Source organism: Ambystoma mexicanum, chromosome 8 (assembly GCF_040938575.1).
Source record: "Ambystoma mexicanum isolate Mex_15411 chromosome 8, UKY_AmexF1_1, whole genome shotgun sequence".
Classification (NCBI taxonomy): Eukaryota; Metazoa; Chordata; class Amphibia; order Caudata; family Ambystomatidae; genus Ambystoma; species Ambystoma mexicanum.
In genome coordinates this window covers 134,232,049-134,258,914 of record NC_090929.1, presented here as the reverse complement: position 1 = coordinate 134,258,914, position 26,866 = coordinate 134,232,049, and positions in this window count along the sequence as shown.

The following is a 26,866-nucleotide window of genomic DNA, read 5'->3' as shown; positions in this document are numbered from 1 at the left end:
TTCTCTCACCTCTTATTGTTGTCTTTTTCTCTAGGCTCTGGGAAGTGGCTGTGTATCCGGATGATCGCTGCTGAAGATGGAGGAACCCAGGAAAGGTGAGTGAAATGCAGCGCTGCAGCGATCGTAACAAAATGCTTTTAAAAATAATGTCTTCCCTTTCAGGATCGTCGGTGATGTCTCCGTGGAGCAGATTTAGCTGGTAAGGTCTCTTGTCTCCCTTTGCAGGTGACCCAGGATGCTGACAGGCGTGGCTGAAGTCCAGATACAGGAGCTGACACAGTGAGCGTCCAGCTGCGAGGAGCAGAACAACGCGAAGCGTGAGTTGCTGATCGGGCGTGGTTTAAATAGCTTTGGAAGAAGTTCCAAGTGTGTTTCCTTCCTCCGATCAGGTATGTATCCTTCCCCGACCACACCCGGGTGGAAAGTAGTCCCACAGGTAAAGTAGTTCCATTCAGGCCTCAAGATGGCCTGGATGTGGCAGCATGGTCTGCATCAGGTAAGTGCACATAAAAACACTTGAACACATGTCTAGCTTTATGAGCCTGGCGCCTAAGGCGCCAGGACAGAGGTCCAACATGAGCCTGGCGCCTAAGGTGCCAGGACTGCGTCCAAAGGGCCCCAGCTTGGGCCCGCTGGCACTCCCCTAGGGGAAATGATGCCTGCCTCTGGGGTTGCTGGGTCGGACCTGGCTCCTTGGAGGTAGGCATCATGACAATATGAAGCTGGATCCAGCATGCAACTGGACAGTGGCAGATGTGATATGGGCCCTATCTAAACTTTCATTGTCTAGGGCAGCCGGCCCAGACGGGCTCCCGTTTTATGCCATCAAGGACGACCCCCACTTTTGGGCTAAGCATCTGCTTACCCGCTTCCGGTTAGTATTTGAGCAGAAAGCAATTCCAACTTCGTGGCTTACAGCCATAATAATACCAATCCACAAAAAGGGCCCTCCTGATAATCCAGGTAATTTTCGGCCGATTGCCCTCACTGATGTCGCTGCAAAGGTCTTTTCCCGTCTAATATTACATGATCTGGAAGCATACATGATTAAGTCAATGATTCTTTCCAAGGCTCAAGTAGGCTTTCGCAAGCAAATGGGAACCTCCCTAAATGCATCCATACTGGCTCACTTATTGACATCAACACGAAATTCAACCAGTGGACCCATATACATGGCTTCATTAGATCTTTTGTCGGCATTCGACAGTGTATTGCAAAACAGATTATGGACCAAAATGCTTTCCTATGGAGTTCCATCTCACATCATAGCATTGATGCTCTACTACATTCAAAGACCTCTTATAGGGTGCGTATCAAAGCTACGGGCCTGCTGTCCGATCACATCAATACATTTATTGTTGTAAAATAGGGCTGCAATCTGGCAGCAGTATTACTTAATTTGTATCTCGCGTACATTGGCAACATCTGGAAAGCACTAGACATCTTTTCTGTAAAATTGGGTAATCTTCGCTTGAGCTGGTTAGCTTTTGCCGATGACATAATACTCTTCGACAGAACTACATTTGGTCTTCAAAACAAATTGAATTACTTTCAACAATACTGTTCAACAAACAATCTCACTATTAATTTGGAAAAATCAAACATACTTATCTTTACAGCAAGGAAGAAATCGCCTAGATTCAAATGGTATGTTGATGAAAAAGAGATCACAATAAAATCTGAGATGAGATATCTGGGATACCAGCTTTCTAATACTCTCTCATGCAAAAATTGGCAAATATCACTGATTATCAAAGCTGTGCAGTTGACAGCTGAAATTAAATTGATACTCAAGCACCACTGCAAGTTCTCATTAATGCAGCTGATAGATTTCTACCTACTAAAGGCTGAAGCAATTATTTTGTTTGGCCTCTATCTATGCTTGCTAAACCTTGGTGCCATCTTAAATGTAATACAGGGAGAACTGTGGAAAACAGTGTTGGGGCTTCCAAGGTCTTTACCAAGCCCAATCCTCATTCATGAATTAGGCCTACTTCCTTTGGGCGATAGATGGCGTATGCTCAATAAGTTCATGAAAATGGTTTCACCTCCCCCAAACTCTTAGTAAAAGGATTTCCAGTCTATGCTGCCTAATGATCCGCCTTGTTCCATTAATAAGTTTCATGAACGCATGAACTCAACTCTAGCATCTCTGAAACTGAACAAACAGGACATCAGCGATCGTCCAGGCCTAGTGAAAAAAAGATTTCAACTCAACTCAACTCATGGGCGCTCAATTCCGACAAAATTGAAAGTTATTCATCCTTCACTAATTATGCGCATTTCAGACATGCGCAGAAACCACGTTGCCCAAACCTGTTGCGATGTCCTAACAATAAAGTGCGCTCAACTTACATGAGATTCCGTCTTGATTTAGTACACTCTGGAATAAGAATTTGTAATTGGTACAAACAAGATCATATCGATCTCGGACTTAGATGTCGTTTTTGCACTCATGAAAATGAGATGGAGACCCTACAGCACCTATTTGTATATTGCCCATATTTTTGTCGTGATAGAAAGGCTCATGTCGGAGCGTATATGGGATCGGAATCACATCATGAAGGCCACCTGATATGGGCACGGTGTATGTGGGGTAGCACAGATCGGATAATCATAGCCACCGCACGTTTTGTATACAAGATTGAAGAAGCCCTAAAAGAGAAAAATCAAGGACTCCTGGAAGAAAAACACAAAATGTAACAATCGCCGGAATTCCAAGGACTCATGGATATCTATCTTGGGAGCAAAAAATAAAAACACCAATCGTATGTACTTGGCTTCTTTTGCCCGGGAACAACGAGGGGCCACCTGATTGTATTGAGATGGAGCTGTTCCTGATATGGAGAGCATATATTATGGAGGTGTATGTTGACAATGGGATCTGATGAACAATCACAGAGGTGCTGTAATAGATCAACATCTAATTTACTAGGATTACATAATTTAGTGGCATGAAAGGGATTCGATCTTGGGTGAGGAAAAAGGATACCCATTTGAGGACCTTGGGGTATGGTAACATCTTCAAATGGGAATGTTTCGAAACCAAACCTTGTCTGCTATCTAGGAATACGTGAGTTCCAGCATTTCCTATGTAATTTCTAGCCAAACCATTATTGTTTAGTAAATTCTACAGCAACATATAATATAAATGGCTTAGAGTCTAAAACTGTGCAAAGTTATATTTTTTCTTTTCGTTCTTCTTTTTCACCCATTTTCTTAATGTTCTTCATTATTTCTTCACCTTGCTGTCAGTGTGAGTGAATTCTCAACTAAAAGTTGTTCGGGTGATACACAGGGAGCTCCAAACATATTTATACGTTACCTTATGTGGAGCACTTAGTCTCCAGTTATGAGGCAATTTGGCAGTGTTTACCAACATGTTATATCTGATGAGCTGATGGAACGTTAAGACTACGAACTTATGTAGAAGCTTTTCTTTATCCTATTCGATGCTGTGCCCCCTCGTCGTTTTGCAAATGCTCTCAATTAGGTATGAAGAGCTAGCGTTGTGTGCATTTGGAATTCTTGTATTGTCTAATATTAATGGCTCTATAGTTAAGTTGTTATGCCTTGGTATGATGAAAATAAGATGTACCTGCAATGACGAGTATATTGCGATCCTTTAAGCACATACAAATTGCTTGGAAAGAATAAGTTCAAAATGCAAAAACGAAAGAATTTGTATTTTTGTATAAAAAGTATGTAATGTTCATGCTGTTAAGTTCTGCGTCTAAGTATGGAAAAATGTATGCTGCTATGATTGCCGTCCGTTTTGCTTAAAAAGAAAAAAAATGGTCTGTAATTGTGTTGATTTTAAGGATTTGGCATATATAAATGAAGTATGCAGTTTTTGTTATGTTATTAATCTAAACTTTTGAGATATTTGTAAAGGTTTCTTTTTTCTTAAACCAAAAACAAATAAAAACTTTATTATTATTATTATATATCCTTTGTCAAGAGCAGAGGCGTACACAGGGTAGGAGGGCCTGAGCGGGCGAGGCCCACCCAAAATCGATTAATGCCCGCTCAGCAGCACTGTGTAGGCATTCACGGATTGTAATGTTATTGCGATGGGCCCAAATACATTAGCTTCAAGCCCCACTTGTTAGACAATCCTGGCTACGCCTCTGGTCAAGAGATGCAACTGGGAAGACTAAACTGCATTTGGACGCAGGAAGAAATGTACATTCGTAGATCAAAGCAGTTCGAAGTAGGTTAATAAATTATTGAAAAAAATAGGTTTTGAGATTTTTACAGAACAATGTATAAGACTCAGTCTGAGATCAGTGGCAAATGAGTTCCACAAACTGGACCCAAAACTGAAAAACGCCTGTCAACTCTATGAACAAACTGGGAAGCAGGTGCCAGTAACAGACGTTGATTTGAGGATCTTAGTGTTCAAGATGGCTGATGGGTACACATTCTGCAGTGCGATAGGTTGGAGCAAATCCAGTCAGGTATTTGAGTACAAGACATACAACTTTAAAAATGATTCGTTGCCATACCGGCAGCCAATGAACAGACCTATGATATTGTGAACCATTTGCCGTTTTTGGTACTTGAAAGAGTAGTCTCACAGCAGAGTTTTGAGCCGTTTGTAGGTGTGAGAGTTGTTTTTCCGGAATCCCAGTTAAAATGGCATTTCCATATTCTAATTTTGAGTTAATCAATGAGCTGACCAAAGCTGGTTGGTCTTCTGCTGGGATGAGGGAAAGGATGGGTTGAGAAAGTCGAAGACGATAGTAAATGGAGTCTACGATCTCCACTGGATAGAGATCACAATCCAGATTAGATTGCCAAATACAGCCAAGGTTTCCAACCTGCTTTGAGAAAGATGTGAAGAGGTCAAACAATGGGGGGCAAGACAGAACCTGTGAAGAGTCATTTAAGCACTTCTTTGGACCGAATAGAATAACCACCCTTTTAGAAAGATTAAGTTGCAGTTTATTTGTGCCATCCAGTTTCTGACTTCCAAAGTGCAGTCCATGACACACTGGAGGAGTCTGGAGAGCTGTTCAAACGCAGGCATATCTGTGTAGAAATGTTATTGTAAGTTAAACTTGGCAACACAACGAGTAAGTGGCTGAAAATATATATTAAAAAGTAACAGTGACAGAGGTAATTCCTGGGGGGCCCGCAGGTAACTGGGACTGAATCGGGTAGTAGGGTCCAATCATGACCCGTTGGGCTGTCAGATAAGAAGGATTTAAACCAGTTGAAGGCTTTCTGAGATACATTGCCGACTTCAGTCCACCCGTAATATAGTATATTGAAGTCTACCGTATCAAATACTGCGCAAGGTCGAGCATGATCAGCATAGTAAGGGCACCCTCATTCACAGAAAGTAGAATATCATTAGAATGGCATCTCAAATATTTAAAAGTGCTGCCTCTTTCTTATGGGATGGTCAAAAACCATGGTTCTTTTCTACGAATTTCTGCAGATGAGAGGTGACTGCCTTTTCCAACTCCCCTCTAAGCTCTCCTAGTACCTTACACTGCACATACAAACCACTGTCAGACATCCACCACAGGCCCAGCCATTAGAACATCAACACTCACCAAACCACGACTAAGCTCCCCTCATTAGCCCGATCACACTCTCCCACAACAGCGGCTAACCAGACACAACGCAATGTAGTCTATCACACCATGGGCTCATCCCTCTGGATAACATACTCCCAGGTTTCTCCGCCAAGCCTATAGAAAGCAGATTGGCACTCAGGAACCGGCTACTTCTGACCTACACACATCAACACAACAGATTTCAATTCTGCCTTTCCCACTGTCCCACTAATTAACCACACCCTCCTTTTTCCTTACAGAGCCAAGCGCAATGAAGCCACCAAAGGTGGGAGATGGGCATTATACAAGATTTTAGATCTTTTCACCATTGTAAATAAAGTGAGGAGATTTAGGAGAGGTGGAGGTGATAATCATATTGCCAGGGTGGATGGATCGAATGAGATCCATAAGCTAATGGTAATGTAAGGATCGAAGTTACAAATACAGGAAAGATTGAGTAGATGTGAAGAGTGAAATGGTAATCAAAATTGAGAATGGAAAGGCACTTAGGACTCATTTAAACTTTGGCAGTATTCCTGCTGCAAATACTGCCAAACATGCTTATGATTACCGCATGTGGTAAGCATGCGGCAACTGGAAGGGTCAGAATGGCTCTGAGTCACTAGGCACATTTTGAGGTCCCATTGTACTCAGCAGGGATTGGTAATTACTGCATGCAGTAACTTATTTGCATGGTGGGAATCTTCTCCACACAAAACCATTTTCAATTTTCACTTCGAGGCTCTGAATTTTGCGCTGCAGTAAAAGTGTAAATAATCCTGTTACCGCTACATTTTTACTGCATCGCCAAAATCGAAATGAGGCCATAGTTGAAATCCACTGGTCATTTATTGTAGTGGAAGCTGAGTTGCATGGGCTGCCTCAGTGAGCTATGGGCTGAGGTGTAATGGATCATCTAGTGTGACTGGAACATTATTGGTTAGCACTGAGCTGAGGAAAGGCTAAGTAGGGAACTCAGCGGAGGAAGGATATCTCAGGGGCAAAGAGTTTGTCTTGCATGTTATAAAATAACAATTATAATTATGCCCTGGAACCTGAGTTGTTGAGGATGAAACTAGCCTTTGAATACAAAAAGTTAGAGACTGAAGCTGAGTTGAAGAAGGAAGAGTGGGCACAACAAGTTGTACTCAAAAATAGAGATCTTGAACTCAAAGACAGAGGGCCTCATTACGACCCTGGCGGTAAGGGGTTAGCGCCATCGTTAGCTGCGCCGACCCCTTACCGCCAATCACGAGTTCCCTCTCCGCCATGGCGGATTTTACACCTGCTTCTAGCGGGTGTAAAAATCCATGGCGGTAAGGGAACTTGGTGTTAATTACGCCACCGTAATTTACGGTGGCGTAATTAACGCCTTCCCCACTCCCATTATGCCCTATGGGGCAAAAATGGGAATGGGGAAGGGTAAATGGGGATTGGGGATTTACCGCCCCGCCAAGGTCGGAATGGGGCGGTAAATCCCCTTACCGCCATGGTGTTAACGTAGTTAGCACCATGGCGGTAAAGTCACGGCCCTGGCGGTAACTTTCCGCCAGGGTCGTAATGAGGCCCAGAGTCACTGAATCTCAGAAACTACAGCTACAGAAAGCTAGGGTGGAGACTTCAGCAAAACCAGTTGAGAGTGTCAGGTCTCCTGCAACCAAGTTGATGAAAGACTTGGTTGGTCTGTATGTGGAGGGTTCTGATATCCACCAATGTATAGAAGCATTTGAGATGGCTTTTGGCATCCACAATGTTGACCATAGAGATTGGGCTAAGTGTTTGTTAAGTGGAGTACCTCATGCTGGTTATAACTGTATTTTGAAACTGAGTGTGGAAGAAAGAGGTCAGTATGAGTGTATGAAAGCTGCTTTGTTTGCCAAGTTTGGAAAGACACTTGCCCAGTATCATAAGCGGTTCAGAGATTATAAGAAGAGAGAGAATGTGTCTTGGGTTGTTTGGGTGAGTGCTGCACATATGCATATGATGGGATGGGTTGATGGTTACAAAGTGAAGTCTTTTGTTGAATTGTTTCACCTCTTGTTTTTTTTAACATTATTCTGAGACTTGTTCACCAGAGCGGTGTCAGTAGTAAGGAAGGCATGGCATCAAAGTAAGACAGGCACAAATGATCACAGGTCAAGGGTGTCTATTAAACTGTAAACATGGGTGAGATAAACGTTTAATCTAAACCTAAATCTAAGATGGGAGCAAGCTTTGACCATCAAACAATAATAATACAGTCCTAGTGGAGTCAACTCAAATAAAAAGGGCCTATACTAAAACAAAACTATTGACAATCCTTACCGCTATGCTACAAAATGGTGTGGGATAATGTTCACAAGAAAAGAAAGAAGTGTTCACAAAATGATAAGGCAGGATGTAATGGCCGGGGTCTCCCTTCCCCATGTTTTTAGTTCTTTTCCACAATATCAGGGTCTTCTGTGTCCAAGTCTCTTTCATGCAAAGTCTCTTGCTTCAAAGCGCCCCTCAGCCGTGCTCCGATCCTTCTCTCAACGTTGGCCTCCCTTAATCAGACTCAGAGCAATAACTCACTGTGGACATCCCTCAGTCGAGTTCACGCTTGTCGCCACAATGTTCACTGGTGTGTTACTATTCACCCCAATTCGCAGGTATCCCTCAGTCAGGTTCTCATTTGCCTCTTAAATGTAGTACACTTAGAGTTTCAATAATATTTAGAAGTCTCAATGTCTTTTTAAACAACCATTTGGTTAACTCACTGTGGACATCCCTCAGACGGGTTCACGCTTGCCACTATCACAGTTTACTTTGCTTCACACCATGTAAAAGACTTTCCACTGCACAGGGGGTTTGGCTGGACCCTCGTATGACCACTTTGACACCTTACACCGGCCTCCCCTAAGGCCCCTTGGTACTTGCAGGTTTTAACAACAATCGAAGACTTCCTACTATGCTCGTGATTCAACATAACCCACTGCAGAACCACTTCCATTTCTCAGTTCTACAAACTCTCCTTGTTCAGGATCAGGGTATCAGTTAGAGTTCTTCGAATGAACTCCCATGTGGCGCCGGACCACATTAACCCTGATACCAAGTATTGCTAACAAAAGATCTTTGTACGTTTGTTTTCTTTCTTCATAGAATGTTGTTCTTCGCAACCTTGAGCTCAACACAGTCTGACCTATTATCAGGTCTTTCCAAGTCAGCGGATGTGCTGAACTCTGTTGTCCTCTCTTGCCTCTGGAGTCAAGGATAGTACTATGAGGGCAACCGCTTCTCCCCGCCCTGGCTGTCAGTGCGGGAGGGCGCTGTGTACCGTTGACACCTGTTACATCATTCGCTAGCTGCAATTTCCAGTCTTAGGTTTCTTTTATCAAAGGCTGCAGGTTTTCTGGGTTGAAAAGGGCAAGGGCAATTCCTTCCTTGTTGTCCTTTCGGTCTCCACCACCTTTCTCATCCGTTTGAACTGCTGCGCCGGAATAGCTGCTTCCTCCTGTGTTCGGCCTTGCTCAAAGTGTGCTCTGCCTTTTATCCCTGTGGGGAAGTTAAAGGGCAGTCAGGTCTGTATAGTTGTCGGCAATTGCCTGACTCTGCCTGACCCTTGTAGTGGAACATGTCAGGTAAACGGCTCTGGTGTTAGTCCGTTGTCTTTCGCGATGTGAGAAAGTGTTCGTGTCAGAAAAGGGGGTGGGGGTAGAGTTTCTAAGTAGCCTACGGTGTAGGATGGGGAAAAGAAGTCATAAGGAAGGGGATACCACGTCTCACCCTTCGGTGTCCCACTTCCATGCCCCAAAGACCCCTCATCCAGGTGATCCTTCCCCACTGGTCCACCCCGTGGAACTACCTGGATGAGAGATCCCCGGGGACTAGCAAGTGAGACACCTTAAGGTTTCTCACACAGTACATTGCTGACCAGAATATCTTGGGCCCCTTTAAGTTGGCCAAGTTGACTGATAAGTGGGTTTCTATCAGGAAACGTAAAGAGATCCGGTATTCGAACCACTCCGGAGCCCGGTGCCAACCACTGAGATCTGTTTCACCTACTGTTCCCACACATATCCGTCTCAACTGTCATGGAAATAGAGCATCTTCCTACGGTAGGCGTACCCATATTCACAAGGTACGTCTTCAGTCATTCCGAAAGTGCTGGGGATTGCCATGGCAACATGGACGCTCTGCGTTGTTGGGATCACGTGTCTTTTCACGTTGAGCCCAGTTGTGGCGAATCACTTGATAGGTCTTTGTAGTATTAATGGACCGTTCAAACTTGGCGCTTCGCATCTGAATTTGTATTCTATTAACTTGTCTTTGCGTTCTGGATTCTTGATATTCTTGTGACCTCGGCTTGTTTACTGGACTCCTTTGGATTGCCCTCTTGTCTCCTAGCTTCCAACCTGTTTTTGACCTCGGACCGTTTATCGACCTGCTTGCCTTGTGATTCTGTTTTTTTTTCCTCTACCGGTTTTGACCACTGACTACTCACCAACCTGCTGCTGCCTCTCCCTGGTTCTTCCTCTCCTGCACTGTGCTTATCGCGGACTTCAGTCCCTTCCGGCGTGCTGAACTAGAGATGCTTCATGCTTCTATTAGGCGTCTTCGTGCCGGTGGTGGTTAGGTGGATCACAGAACTCTTCTTACATGGACACTGGGATTGTGTAATACAGGCGTCCTCGTGCCGGCGCGTGTTAGGGTTTTCTGGACTTACATTGGATCTCCATTTTCCTTTTCTTCATGACTCTACAAGAAACATACAGATGGTAAGACAAAGGATAGGACTCATCTGTTCTCTTAGCACAGTTTCTCTCGGCTTTGAACTCAGTCTCCCGCCATATCTCCCCATTTTTCTGGCCTTTGTGAGGTTTGGTTTCCCAAGTCTCCCTGTTTCTTTGTTTTTCTTGTTTTGACATTGTCTTTTGTTGTCCGCCCTCCCTTTTTCTTCTGTGTGCGCCCTGAGGACTACGGGTTAGTGGCGCAATACAAGAACGCAGATAGATAGATAAGAGCGTTCCCTGTATTCTTCATTAAGTACTTTAGCAATATCCATTATTAGTCTCTAATTTTGTTGATGTTCTTCTAGGTTAGACGTCTCACGGTTCCTCTTACTGACTCTTGCTAGCCTTTGCAGGTATTACCTTGTCTTGACTTCTTAAATTGGGTTAATTCTGTTATCTGCTGTTGCTAATTGTTACTTCCCTTGCAGGTTGGCGGTTCCTGTGGCCTCCATCCATCTTTTGGTTAATAGATCCTTCAGGGGGTATTTCTGAGTCCCTCTGAATGGTATATTGGCAGACAGAACTAGTCGGCTACACGACGAGTTCAACTGTCAAGAGTTACCTCACTTCTTTGGCAAGAATATCAAACCTGTGCTAACAGTTTCCCACAGGGTGTTCCCTAAGGATCCCAGTGGGAAAGACCCCTGAGAAGGCTGCCAAATAGAAATAAACCAAAACAGTCTCCCTCCAAGGACCAATAATCTAGTGGGGATAAGTCGCAGTGATGTGGGAGTAAAAGTAATGGTGCTCCTGATGCAAAACAGGCTCCCAGTGGATCCAATTCAGTTCCTCACATTCCTGGCGCCTGTTGGGAATGTGGGGCCTTGTACCACAGGAAGAATGACCCTGAGTGTAAAGGGAAGGCACTTGGTGTCCAGGCTATCAGCCTGACCTACCCTTACCCTATGCCCGAGGTGGAGGCCACCGTCTTCCTCTCCTCCCAAGGAATCACCTTTGGTGCCCCTGTAAAATGTCCTTAGTGTCCCTTGGAGCATGGGACCAGTACTCAGAAGCACTGTCTACTATGTCACAGAATACACATAGATCTTTGAGAAGTGTCCTCATTAATGGCCAGCCTTCCACTGGTTTGAGAGACACTGGAGATAGCATGACAGTGGTCGACAGCACCCTGCTCAGGCCAGAGGATTGTGCAGGTGCTCCTCTGAGAACCACCAGGTTAGCTGGCAGGCCTCCCAAACATTCTCCGGTAGCCCTAGTCACCATTCAGATTGATGACAAGCCAGAAAAGCTTCCTGTCCTGGTTCAGGACAATGAACCTGCCAACATTCGGTTGATGAATGACTTAGTAGAGATGGAGTTAATATCTGAAGGGTTGCACCTTACTGCTGCTGCAGCCACTAGGATACAGGACAAACAGGGTCTGACTGATAGTCAGTTACCCAAGCCAAAGGGGCAACCCAAGGCTAAGAGTAAGAGTAAGAAGACCACCTTTGTGAAGGGGCTCCTTCTCTTCCAGATGTGTCAGCAGCACCCACTGTGGTCCCAGTTCCTGAGGGACTAGGACCAGTTGTGACCCTTGACTGAACTCTTGAAGGAGAAGAGCTAGAGGGCCCTCCTCAGGGAGAGGTACTCATCCCAAAGGATCACCCAGACCACCAGTGCTTGTTAGCTGAAGGTGAGCCCTCTAGGGCGGATTTCTGTAAGGGTCAAAGAGAGTGCCACTCTCTTGAGGGTCTGATGAAATAGGCCCAGGCACAAGATGAAGTGCATAGGCCTTTTAAGATTTGTTACAAGGATGAGCTCCTCTACAGTGATCCCACTCTGACTGAACCTGGTGCAGTCAAGAGGTTGGTTGTACCCAAGGTATACAGGCCCTTCCTATTGCAGTTGGCACGTGAGGCACCCTTGGCTGGTCATCGTGGGACCAAGTAGACAACGTAAAAGCTCTCAGTCCACTTTTATTGGCACGGAATGGGAGTAGAAGTGGAAGCTCATTGCAAGACCTGTCCCACTTGTCAGTTGTCTGGCAAGACTGGAGGCAGTGGCATTGCCCCACTCCAGCCTTTGCCAGTGGTTGGCACACCATTTGAGAGGGTGGGCATTGACATTGTTGGTTCCCTTAACGCTCCAATATCAGGTGGACACTGCTTCATCCTGTTACTGGTAGATCATGCCACCAGGTACCCTGAGGCTATATTCCTTTGGACTATAACATTCAAGTTGGTTGCCAGGGTTCTCCTGGGCATTTTTACCCGAGTTGGTTTCCCTAAAGAGGTGATCTCTGACCGCGGTACCAACTTCATGTCTAGTTACATGCAAGCTATGTAGAAGAAAATTGGTGTAACTTATACGTTCTCCACCTCCTACCATCCTCAGACAATGGTCTGATTGAGAGATTTAATAAAACTCTCACAGGCATGTTGGGTACTTTGGAAGAGCTCCTAATGAGGGAATGGGATCTCCTCCCACCATGCCTGCTGTTTGCTTACAGAGAGGTGCCTCAAGAGGGTGTTGGTTTTCACCCTTTTGAGGTTTTCTTTGGACATCTAGGGAGGGGGGGGGGCACTTGCCTTAGTACGAGAGCTTTGGAAGCTACCCCTCCAGGTCCTGCCTAGCAAGTGGGGGACTATGTGTTAGGCCTCAGAAGGAGGATGGCACAGATGATGGGCAAGGCAAGAGCAAATCTTAAGGCAAGCCACAAATTGAACGAGTACTGGCATGACCTTAAGGCCCCACAAGTGGATTGGACTCCTGGTCAGGAGATCCTTGTGATGGAGTTTTGGCAGATAAGTAGACTGGACCCTTCAGGATAATCTCCAAGATGGGTGAAGTCAATTATCTGGCTGACATGGGTGTTCCTGGGGTAGCTCCTCAATTCTTCCATGTCATCAGGCTCAAGCCTTTCCACAGAGCAAGAAGAGGACACGAGTGTGTCCCTTCCTGATTTGCTGCATAGCAACCCTTGTGATGGCTCAGTGGATGGAGTGCAACTCTCTCCAGATCTGATACAAGAGCATCAGAGGACTTGCCGGGCTTTGATCCAGCAGTATAACCCTCTGTTCTCACTGACGCCAGGCCTCACCCCATGGTGTAGGCATGATATTGACACTGGTGACATTGTACCTGTCAAAAACCGATGGTACAGGATGTCAGACACTGTTAAAAATGACATCCAGGGGCGTGGCCTGGAGCTCCGGTGATGCGGATGCTCCTCTAGAGGCCTCCGTGATGGGCCTGTTGCACGTTCAAATTTGGTGCAGTTCCAGCTTGTAATAATGTGCCAAAACCCTTCCTAAAACGTCAGAATCCCTGCTGCATACGAAGGGACAAAAAGCAAGGCTATCAGCGATTTTAAGGTCCCATTGTACTCAGCAGGCATTGGTAATTACTGCATGCAGTAACTTATTTGCATGGTGGGAATCTTCTCCACACAAAACCATTTTCAATTTTCACTTCGAGGCTCTGGATTTTGCACTGCAGTAAAAGTGTAAATAATCCTGTTACCGCTACATTTTTACTGCATCGCCAAAATCGAAATGAGGCCATAGTTGAAATCCACTGGTCATTTATTGTAGTGGAAGCTGAGTTGCATGGGCTGCCTCAGTGAGCTATGGGCTAAGTGTAATGGATCATCTAGTGTGACTGGAACATTATTGGTTAGCACTGAGCTGAGGAACGGCTAAGTAGGGAACTCAGCGGAGGAAGGATATCTCAGGGGCAAAGAGTTTGTCTTGCATGTTATAAAAGAACAATTATAATTATGCCCTGGAACCTGAGTTATTGAGGATGAAACTAGCCTTTGAATACAAAATGTTAGAGACTGAAGCTGAGTTGAAGAAGGAAGAGTGGGAACAACAAGTTGTACTCAAAAATAGAGATCTTGAACTCAAAGACATAGTCACTGAATGTCAGAAACTACAGCTAAAGAAAGCTAGGGTGGAGACTTCAGCAAAACCAGTTTAGAGTGTCAAGTCTCCTGCAACCAAGTTGATGAAAGACTTGGTTGGTCTGTATGTGGAGGGTTCTGATATCCACCAATGTATAGAAGCATTTGAGATGGCTTTTGGCATCCACAATGTTGACCATAGAGATTGGGCTAAGTGTTTGTTAAGCGGAGTACCTCATACTGGTTATAACTGTATTTTGAAACTGAGTGTGGAAGAAAGAGGTCAGTATGAGTGTATGAAAGCTGCTTTGTTTGCCAAGTTTGGAAAGACACTTGCCCAGTACCATAAGCGGTTCAGAGATTATAAGAAGAGAGAGAATTGTGTCTTGGGTTGTTTGGGTGAGTGATGCACATATGCATATGATGGGATGGGTTGATGGTTACAAAGTGAAGTCTTTTGTTGAATTGTTTCACCTCCTGTTTTTTTAACATTATTCTGAGACTTGTTCACCAGAGCGGTGTCAGTAGTAAGGAAGGCATGGCATCAAAGTAAGACAGGCACAAATGATCACAGGTCAAGGGTGTCTATTAAACTGTAAAAATGGGTGAGATAAACGTTTAATCTAAACCTAAATCTAAGATGGGAGAAAGCTTTGACCATCAAACAATAATAATACAGTCCTAGTGGAGTCAACTCAAATAAAAAGGGCCTATACTAAAATAAAACTATTACCAATCCTTACCGCTATGCTACAAAATGGGGTGGGATAATGTTCACAAGAAAAGAAAGAAGTGTACACAAAATGATAAGTCAGGATGTTATGGCCGGGGTCTCCGTTCCCCATGTTTGTAGTTCTTTTCCACAATACCAGGGTCTTCTGTGTCCAAGTCTCTTTCATGCAAAGTTTCTTGCTTCAGAGCGCCCCTCAGCCGTGATCCGATCCTTCTCTCAACGTTGGCCTCCCTTAATCGGACTCAGACCAACAACTCACTGTGGACATCCCTCAGTCGAGTTCACGCTTGTCGCCACAATGTTCACGGGTGTTTTACTATTCACCCCAATTCGCAGGTATCCCTCAGTCAGGTTCACATTTGCCTCTAAAATGTAGTACACTTAGAGTTTCAATAATATTTAGAAGTCTCAATGTCTTTTTAAACAACCATTCGGTTAACTCACTGTGGACATCCCTCAGTCGGGTTCACGCTTGCCACTATCGCAGTTTACTTTGCTTCACACCATGTAAAATACTTTCGACTGCACAAGGGGTTTGGCTGGACCCTCGTATGACCACTTTGACACCTTACGCCGGCCTCCCCTGAGGCCCCTTGGTACTTGCAGGTTTTTACAACAATCAAAGACTTCCTACTATGCTCGTGATTCAACATAACCCACTGCAGAACCACTTCCATTTCTCAGTTCTACAAACTCTCCTTGTTCAGGATCTTGGTATCAGTTAGAGTTCTTCGAATGAACGCCCATGTGGCGCCGGACCACATTAACCCTGATACCAAGTATTGCAACAAAAGATATTTGTACGTTTGTTTTCTTTCTTCATAGAATGTTGTTCTTCGCAACCTTGAGCTCAACACAGTCTGACCTATTATCAGGTCTTTCCAAGTCAGCGTATGTGCCGAACTCTGTTGTCCTCTCTTGCCTTTGGAGTCAAGGATGGTACTACGAGGGCAACTGCTTCTCCCCGCCCTGGCTGTCAGTGCGGGAGGGCGCTGTGTACCGCTGACACCTGTCACACCATTCGCTAGCTGCAATTTCCAGTTTTAGGTTTCTTTTATCAAAGGCTTTGCAGGTTTTCTGGGTTGAAAAGGGCAAGGGCAATTCCTTCCTTGTTGTCCTTTCGGTCTCCACCACCTTTCTTATCCGTTTGTACTGCCACGCCGGAATAGCTGCTTCCTCCTGTGTTCGGCCTTACTCAAAGTGTGCTCTGCCTTTTATCCCTGTGGGGAAGGGAAAGGGCAGTCAGGTCTGTATAGTTGTCGGCAATTGCCTGACTCTGCCTGACCCTTGTAGTGGAACATGTCAGGTAAACGGCTCTGATGTTAGTCCGTTGTCTTTCGCAATGTGAGAAAGTGTTTGTGTCAGAAAAGGGGGTGGGGATAGAGTTTCTAAGTAGCCTACGGTGTAGGATGGGGAAAAGAAGTCATAAGGAAGGGGATACCACATCTCACCCTTCGGTGTCCCACTTCCATGCCCCAAAGACCCCTCATCCAGGTGATCCTTCCCGACTGGTCCACCCCGTGGAACTACCTGGATGAGAGATCCCCGGGGACTAGCAAGTAAGACACCTTAAGGTGTCTCACACAGTACATTGCGGACCAGAATATCTTGGGCCCCTTTAAGTTGTCCAAGTTGACTGATAAGTGGGTTTCTGTCAGGAAACGTAAAGGGAACCGGTATTCGAACCACTCCGGAGCCCGGTGCCAACCACTGAGATCTGTTTCACCTACTGTTCCCACACATATCCGTCTCAACTGTCATGGAAATAGAGCATCTTCCTACAGTAGGCGTACCCATATTCACAAGGTACGTCTTCAGTCATTCCGAAAGCGCTGGGGATTGCCATGGCAATGCGGATGCTCTGCGTTGTTGGGATCACGTGTCTTTTCACGTTGAGCCCAGTTGTGGCGAATCACGTGACCGGTCTTTGTAGTATTAATGGACCGTTCAAACTTGGCGCTTCGCTTCTGAATTTGTATTCTATTGCCTTGTCTTCGCGTTCTGGAATCCTTGATATTCTTGTGACCTCGGCTTGTTTACTGGACTCCTTTGGATTGCCCTCTTGTCTCCTAGCTTCCAACCTGTTTTTGACCTCGGACCGTTTATCGACCTGCTTGTCTTGTGATTTTGTTTTCTTTTCCTATACTGGTTTTGACCACAGACTACTCACCAACCTGCTGCTGCCTCTCCCTGGTTCTTCCTCTCCTGCACTGTGCTTATCGCTGACTTCAGTCCCTTCCGGCGTGCTGAACTAGAGACACTTCGTGCTGCTATTAGGCGTTTTCGTGCCGGCGGTGGGTAGGTGGATCACAGAACTCTTCTTAAGCGGACACTGGGATTGTGTAATACAGGCGTCCTCGTGCCGGCGGGTGTTAGGGTTTTCTAGACTTACCTTGGGTCTCCATTTTCCTTTTCTTCATGACTCTACAAGAAACATACAGATGGTAAGACAAAGGATATGACTCATCTGTTTTCTTAGCACAGTTTATCTTGGCTTTGAACTCTTTTGAAGTTTCCCGCCATATCTCCCTATTTTCCAGGCCTTTGTGAGGTTTGGTTTCCCAGGTCTCCCTGTTTCTTTGTTTTTCTTGTTTTGACATTGTCTTTTGTTGTCTGCCCTCCCTTTTTCTTCTGTGTGCGCCCTGAGGCCTGCGGGTTAGTGGCGCAATACAAGAACGCAGATAGATAGATAAGAGCGTTCCATGTATTCTTCATTAAGTACTTTAGCAATATCCATGATTAGTCTCTAATGTTGTTGATGTTCTTCTAGGTTTGACGTCTCACGGTTCCTCTTACTGACTCTTGCTAGCCTTTGCAGGTATTATTGTGTCTTGACCTCTTAAATTGAGTTAATTCTGTTATCTGCTGTTGCTAATTGTTACCTCCCTTGCAGGTTGGCGGTTCCTGTGGCCTCCATCCATCTTTTGGTTAATAGATCCTTCAGGGGGTATTTCTGAGTCCCTCTGAAGGGTATATTGGCAGAAAGAACTCGTCGGCTACACGACGATTTCAACTGTCAAGAGTTACCTCACTTCTTTGGCAAGAATATCAAACATGTGCTAACAGTTTCCCACAGGGTGTTCCCTAAGGATCCCAGTGGGAAAGACCCCTGAGAAGGCTGCCAAATAGAAATAAACCAAAACAGTCTCCCTCCAAGGACCAATAATCTAGTGGGGATAAGTCTCAATGACGTGGGAGTAAAAGTAATGCTGCTCCTGATGCAAAACAAGCTCCCAGTGGATCCAAATCAGTTCCTCACATTCCTGGCACCTGTTGGGAATGTGGGTCCTTGAACCACAGGAAGAATGACCCTGAGTATAAAGGGAAGGCACTTGGTGTCCAGGCTATCAGCCTGACCCACCCTTACCCTATGCCTGAGGTGGAGGCCACTGACTTCCTCTCCTCCCAAGGAATCACCTTCGGTGCCCCTGTAAGATGTCCTTAGTGTCCCTTGGAGCATGGGACCAGTACTCAGAAGTACTGTCTACTATGTCACAGAATACACATATATCTTTGACAAGTGTCCTCATTAATGGCCAGCCTTCCATTGGTTTGAGAGACACTGGAGATAGCATGACAGTGGTCGACAGCACCCTGCTCAGGCCAGAGGATTATGCAGGTGCTCCTCTGAGAACCACCAGGTTAGCTGGCAGGCCTCCCAAACATTCTCCGGTAGCCCTAGCCACCATTCAGATTGATGACAAGACAGAAAAGCTTCCTGTCCTGGTTCAGGACAATGAACCTGCCAACATTCGGTTGATGAATGACTTAGTAGAGATGGAGTTAATTTCTGAAGCGTTGCACCTTACTGCTGCTGCAGCCACTAGGATACAGGACAAACAGGGTCTGACTGATAGTCTCCAAAGCCAAAGGGGCCACCCAAGGCTAAGAGTAAGAGTAAGAAGACCACCTTTGTGAAGGGGCTCCTTCTCTTCCAGATGTGTCAGCAGCACCCACTGTGGTCCCAGTTCCTGAGGGACTAGGACCAGTTGTGACCCTTGACTGAACTCTTGAAGGAGAAGAGCTAGAGGGCCCTCCTCAGGGAGAGGTACTCATCCCAAAGGTTCACCCAGACCACCAGTGCTTGTTAGCTGAAGGTGAGCCCTCTAGGGCGGATTTCTGTAAGGGTCAAAGAGAGTGCCACTCTCTTGAGGGTCTGATGAAATAGGCCCAGGCACAAGATGAAGTGCATAGGCCTTTTAAGATTTGTTACAAGGATGAGCTCCTCTACAGTGATCCCACTCAGACTGAACCTGGTGCAGTCAAGAGGTTGGTTGTACCCAAGGTATACAGGCCCTTCCTATTGCAGTTGGCACATGAGGCACCCTTGGCTGGTCATCGTGGGACCAAGTAGACCAAGTAAAATCTCTCAGTCCACTTTTATTGGCACGGAATGGGAGTAGAAGTGGAAGCTCATTGCAAGACCTGTCCCACTTGTCAGTTGTCTGGCAAGACTGGAGGCAGTGGCATTGCCCCACTCCAGCCTTTGCCACTGGTTGGCACACCATTTGAGAGGGTGGGCATTGACATTGTTGGTTCCCTTAACCCTCCAATATCAGGTGGACACTGCTTCATCCTGTTACTGGTAGATCATGCGACCATGTACCCTGAGGCTATATTCCTTTGGACTATAACAGTCAAGGTGGTTGCCAGGGTTCTCCTGGGCATTTTTACCCGAGTTGGTTTCCCTAAAGAGGTGATCTCTGACCGCGGTACCAACTTCATGTCTAGTTACATGCAAGCTATGTAGAAGAAAATTGGTGTAACTTATACGTTCTCCACCTCCTACCATCCTCACACAATGGTCTGATTGAGAGATTTAATAAAACTCTCACAGGCATGTTGGGTACTTTGGAAGACCTCCTAATGAGGGAATGGGATCTCCTCCTATCATGCCTGCTGTTTGCTTACAGAGAGGTGCCTCAAGAGGGTGTTGGTTTTCACCCTTTTGAGGTTTTCTTTGGACATCCAGGGAGGGGGGGCACTTGCCTTAGTACGAGAGCTTTGGAAGCTACCCCTCCAGGTCCTGCCTAGCAAGTGGGGGACTATGTGTTAGGCCTCAGAAGGAGGATGGCACAGATGATGGGCAAGGCAAGAGCAAATCTTAAGGCAAGCCACAAAGTGAACGAGTACTGGCATGACCTTAAGGCCCCACAAGTGGATTGGACTCCTGGTCAGGAGATCCTTGTGATGGAGTTTTGGCAGATAAGTAGACTGGACCCTTCAGGATAATCTCCAAGATGGGTGAAGTCAATTATCTGGTTGACATGGGTGTTCCTGGGGTAGCTCCTCGATTCTTCCATGTCATCAGGCTCAAGCCTTTCCACAGAGCAAGAAGAGGACACGAGTGTGTCCCTTCCTGATTTGCTGCATACCAACCCTTGTGATGGCTCAGTGGAGGGAGTGCAACTCTCTCCAGATCTGATACAAGAGCATCAGAGGACCTGCCGGGCTTTGCTCCAGCAGTATAACCCTCTGTTCTTACTGACGCCAGGCCTCAGCCCATGGTGTAGGCATGATATTGACACTGGTGACAGTGTACCTGTCAAAAACCGATGGTACAGGTTGTCAGTCACTGTTAAAAATGACATCCAGGGGCATGGCCTGGAGCTCCGGTGATGCGGATGCTCCTCTAGAGGCCTCCGTGATGGGCCTATTGCACGTTCAAATTTGGTGCAGTTCCAGCTTCTAATAATGTGCCAAAACCCTTCCTAAACGTCAGAATCCCTGCTGCATACGAAGGGACAAAAAGCAAGGCTATCAGCGACCTGGAAGCCCCATATCGAGCCTCGAACTCAGCGACCCCTCTGCCGCCTCCTTTCAAAATGGCAGCCGGAGCTGGCAGAGCATGCGGCATAGCAGGGCAGATTCCCAGAGATGAGCTTTTTGGGCTCAGAGTGCCCAAGCTACGTTCTCCCTCCTGCCCGATCGCAGCTCCATTCCATCTGTAACCCCCGTCTGGGGATCCTACACGCCACCGGACACAGAGTCAATCTTAATCCCGCCGACCCCAGACCCCACATTCGCAGCACAGTGCTCTTGTGGGAGAGAGCTCCGATCCCCGTCGGGGAAAGAGGCCCCCTGGCACAATGGGACATCTGGAGCTCGCATTCTAGCTCCGGCGAGGGATGAGTTGTGGCGCTGAAGTGCCCCTTGCATTGAGCCCCATTGATCCGCTCTAGCGGCCACAAAGAAGCTGCAATGTTCCATGACTCCCGCGGAGCGGAGGCCCAAAACGCAGCCTCCTTCACACGCCACCCTCTCGGCTCTGCTGCCAAAGTGAAGGGGGGGTCGACCTGGGCCTGGTCCGTAGGCCGGCCGGTGTGAGCCCACCCAGTCTATGCCACACTTATGGGGCAGCACCCCTGACTTGCCCGTGCAGACCTAGCGTGGTGCGCTGCACCCCGGGGGAGGACCCCCCTCCAGCATCCTCCCGGCCTCAGCTCACCGGCTTCTGATCGTGGTGGGCACCCAGCTGGCCCTATGGAACCACTACATGCAGCTGCCTCGTAACACGCCCTGCCTTACCAGGCCCTTTAGCCCCACACTCCCTCCACCACAAGGCAAAGTCTTCAGAGTTGTCCCTCACTACCACCAGGGACCCCACAACATCTGACACGAACTGGGCCCCAGCTCTCCCTCCTGGAGAACCCCACTGGGAGCGGGGGGGGGGCATTAGTGGCTGCTCTACTCCCCCTCTCGCTGCTCTTCCTTCCTGGGGCGCCCCTGCCCACTCTTCTGCTCCCCGCTTCTACAATCTGACAACTCCATGACCTCACAACCTTGGGTGGCCTCAATCCACAGAAACACCCGCCCCCACGAGCACCAACCAAAGAACTGAGACTCTTATTCCAATATCCTCTATGCCCGGACCTCAGTCAATAGCTGCCTCCACCCTACACACCTGAGAGATCCCTGGACTACTTACCTTACCCCTAATCTGGAGCAATGGCGAAACAACTAAAAGCTGGTAAGAACCGAGACATCGCTACCATATTCACGACGACTGACAAGGGAAAGAAGCTCAACCCCCCCCCCAAGCTTACCCCACAAAAATCCCAGGAGGATAGAGAAGCCCTGGCCACCAAAGAGGACATACAGGCTTCTATGGCCGATATTAAGTCCGAATTCAGATCCTGCATGACTGAGCTCACCACCAAGCTAGAGCAAACCGATCAAAAGGTGACTGAAGTGGAACAAAGGGTGGGGGAGATCGATGAATGCTCCCAAGACCATGCAGTCACACTGGGAGAAATCCAACGCTCAATCAGAACCTTGCAGGACAAATGCAAAATCCTCGAGTTCAAACAAGAAGATCTTGAAAATAGGGCTTGGCGAAACAACCTCAGAATTCGTGGGATTCCATCTTCCGTTTTGGAAAAGGACCTGGCGGAATATGTGGGGGACTTTTTTCAATCCCTGCTCCCACACCTGGACAAACCCCACCTCCTCCTGGATCGCACCCACAGGTTGCGCCCACATCGGGGGATGGACTCAGACCTCCCGCCGGATGTCATAACTAGAGTACATTTCTTCACCACAAAGGAGGCATTTTCAGCAATCAGCCGCTCACGGGACGAGCTCTCCTTCCAGGGATCACCTCTCCAGATCTATCAAGATCTCTCTCTACTTACCTTCCAGAAGAGGAAATCTCTCCGACCCATGACGCTCTTTCTTCAGGAACAACAGATTAATTACAAATGGCTATTCCCGACTGCCCTACAGTTTCATACAACAGCACCCTATGCAGAATTGGCCACCTGGAGGATGCTGACAAAATCATGCACCCTTCCTCGCCCAAAGAGACCACATCGCCAAGATCGGAGGACACCACATGCCAGGGAACTGCCTCCCTCCCAAAGCCAAGGCGGTCCTCCTGGTCAAAGGTCCCGCGGAGCAGTAGGAGGAGGTAATTGGGTGCAGAACCGTAACCTGTGGAGCGTCACTCTGTGCTCTCGTCGACTTCTTAGCGCTGCCGCAGAGGAACCTCACCAACGTTGACGCAGCCTAATAATCACAACCAATGCAGCGGGCCCTATCCACAGCCCATGCCCATTTCCAAGGCACATTCCATCTATGAGTCCTTGGAATTCCACATTTCTCGTACCAAAACAATTGGCTCTGTTGGACAGGGGAATGGCCAAACCTGCAATGTCGGCCCCCCCACCAGTTAAAGTTACGCCCCCCGTTGGTGGCACGTGTTAAAACGTCAAGAGCAAGGTGATGCATTCCTAGCATTTCCTCGAGATGGCGGTTAATTCACACCCTTCTGACCCCTCCCCCTCAGACACGACAGCGGGGATGGACCTGGCTCAGGAGCATCAAACCCTGAAATTTCTCACCCTTAATGTCAACGGACTGAATTCCCCCGCCAAACGTAAGTCGATCTTACAAAAAGCTCCAGGACGAGGATGCAGTGGCGGCCTTGATCCAGGAGACTCATCTACTACCAGCGGACTGGGGGCGGTTCCGCTCCAGACTTTTCCTACTCCAGCTTTTTGCCTCAGGGAGCTCTAAGAAACGCGGTACGGCAATCCTCTTCAGGAAGGGCCTAAACCTCCAGGTCCTGGAAACAAAAACTTGCCCGGAAGGCCGATTTGTGGCAGTCAAATGCCTATTGTTGGGAGACCTGTACACATTTGTCTCAGTATATGCCCCCAACTCTGGGCAAGCAGCCTTCTACGAATCAATGGGCTCCTCCCTCTCCCACTTCATAGAAGGCCAAGTCATAATTGGGGGAGACTTTAACAGAGTACCAGACCCTACGTCGGATAAATCCCCCCCCCCATCCTCGGAGACTTCACTCAGGCACTCAATCGCCTACGTCTATTCAGATCTCTGGAAGTAGTGGACTTGTAGTGGCTGCTCCACCCCTCCGAGAGGGACTACTCTTTCCATTCCTATGTCCACCGAACCTTCTCAAGGATTGACCTCCTCTTGACATCCGCCCAGCTGCTCACCTACACCGATGATGTAGCCATCGGTTCGCAAATCCTGTCCGATCACGCCCCAGTAATCATGGAAATCCAAGCACATGTGCCTAAGCCCAATTCTCGTCCCAGATGGATGCGATACGATCCAATTCAAAATGAAATGCCGCTAAGGGACAAGACTGCAACAGCGATTAAAAACTTTTTCAGAGAAAATCCAGTCGAAGACACCTCTCCCGCAAACACTTGGGATGCCCTGAAAGCAGTGATCAGGTGAGAATTAATCGCACAGGGAGTGGCATTCCATCGCAAAAGGCGACAGGCCCGCCTGGTCTTGAGGAAGAACTTAAAGCACCGGAAGAAATTCACAAGAAAAAATGCTGGCCTCCCAAGATTCAGCGAGCTATTCGTATCGCCAGGAAAAAGCTAGAGGCCCACTACGCCAAACACACTGCACAACTCATGGTCAAAGCCAAACAATTCTATTATGTGAAGAACAACATGGCGAACAAGCTGCTGGTAGCTAAATTAGCTAAAGCAAAATGTAGTAGCACCATCATCGGCCTCCGAGACCCACAGGCGGTGATTCAATATGCGGAATTGAAAAAACAACAACTAGCGGCGGACCACCTGGCCCAAGTAATGACGGCGCCTTCGCGGGACCAGAGTAAACAAAAAGAATACCTGCAGGAGGCGGCCCTCCCCCGACTGCACGACTCAACCAGGGAGAGCCTGGAGGCCCTGATCAAAGGTGAGGAGGTCGAGGAAGCCATGAAATCCCAGGCCCCGGACCCTGACGGATTTTCCGCTAGGTTCTACAAAATTTTCAAACCCCAGCTGGTTCCCCCCTTGGTGGCGCTCTTTAACTCCTTTAGGGAGACGGGGACGGTGACCCCCTCAATGCAAGAATCTACCAGCATCCTCCTACCCAAACCGGGGAAAGACCTGAGAGACCCGGCCTCCTATAGGCCAATAGCCCTCCTGAACATTGACGCCAACCTATATTCCAAAATCCTCGCCAACCGCCCAGCATGCATTCTACCTGACTTAAGTCACCATGACAAGACAGGCTTTATTCTAAACAGATCTGCAGGCGACAACGTGCGCCGAGCCCTGAATCTGGTTGACCTAGCCTCCCGGAACTCCCAGGGGCTGGTGTTGATGGCTCTAGACTCCACCAAGGCGTTTGACAGGGTGGACTGGTCCTTCATGAGCCTTACCTTGGAGGCCTTTGGGTTTGGCCCGGCGTTCCGGGCAATGGTCCTGGCTAACTACAAATCTCCAAAATCGCTCCTTAGGATCAATGGCTCACTCTCCGCCCGATCCCCCTGACCTGGGGAACCAGACAGGGCTGCCTGCTATCCCCACTGCTATTCACACTTATCATGGAACCTTTCACCCAAAAGATCAGACGGAATAGCCATATCAAGGGCCCCCAAGTCTATCCCAGCACAAAATTGCCCTATACGCAGATGACATGTTGCTCACAATCTTGGAGGCCCGCTCTTCACTACAGCACGCCTTATCTGAAATAACCAGCTATGGAGAGGTCACCGGCTTCTCCATCAACTTCAGCAAATCGGTGGCACTGGGCATAGGTCTCTCCCCGGAGGAACGGGAAGCACTGGCCCTAATGTGTCCAATCGCATGGAAGAGGAAGGCCATACCCTATCTAGGGGTCCAGGTACCCGCAAACCCGAGGGACACATACCAAGTCAACTTCCCCCGGCTCTTTTTTTATTTAATTAAAATAGTTTTTATTAATTTTTACAACAAACAAACCATAACTTTCACTCCCGACATTTTCAGTGACAAGTATCATAGCATACAATACACTTTTTTCCTTAATGTCTTCCCCCCTCACATCCCCTGGGACTCGAGCTCTCCCCCCTCATGCCTCTGACTTACATTGCTCTGGGTAATTCTCTTCCTCATTCTCGGGCGTGTCGTCGTCACTGGGGTCACCCTGGGTGGGCCCGTACAACGAAGCTATCATTTGTCTCCATTCAGTCAGTGGTCCCACATTTTCCCCTTCCCCTCTGTTGGCCGCCTCATACCATGTCACTGTCTCCGCGTCTGCCCATTTTAGGAGGTCCCTCCACCAGGTCTCTAGTCTGGGTCTATGGGCGGCTTTCCAGCTCATGGCAATTCTCCTTTTGGCCAGGATGTATGCTAGGTCCTTGAGTTTACATACGTGTCTCAAGTTGCGTGGCCTGGAAAATCCCCACAACATGCATGCCCATATGGATTCCACGTATAGTTTGATTTGCTTTTCAGATAGTTTATGCTTCATTTCCCCCAAAATTTCCCAACCTCCGGACATGTCCAGAACATGTGGATCATCCTTACTCCCACCTATCCACATTTGGAGCAGTTTTGTGCTTCTGCGTTTCTGAATTTTGCAATCATCTGGGGGGCCATGTATGCTCTGTGGGTAATGTACAGTTGGATCTGTTGCAGCCTTGCATTTCTGGACACCTTCTTGTGATATCTCTGGGCTCTCTCCCATTGCCCATCCTGCATGGTCTCTCCCGCCTCCTCCTTTGAGCAGCTCTTTTCCCACTCTTGACATTGTTAGTTCATATATCCTGGATATTTCATGCCCTCCCTCCGACATGTCATACATCATTTCTATGGCTGTATCCGGCTGTTCTGCTAGTGCTATTTCCGACCACATTTCTTTCACCCTTTTAACTATTCTGCTGTATGTAATATGCTGTCCCGCATGTACCCCGTTCCGTCCATTATCGTTTGGAAGTCAAGGGCCTCCCCCTCTTGCCAAATATCCCCCAGGGTGGCCAGGCCCACTGGCTCCCAATATTTCCGGATTCTTTTCCTTAGTTGGGCATCTGTGCCACATAGCGCCACGAGTGGTACTTGTGGGGAGCACAGGGTTGGGCCTCCCATGGCCTGGCATGCTTTGTGCCAAATATCCCAGCCCAGTGTTAGCAATCTTGATCTACCCCACATCTCTGACTTGGGTAGCCATATAAGTTCTCGTAGGAAATATGGGGTGCTCTCTTCCCTCATAACCAACA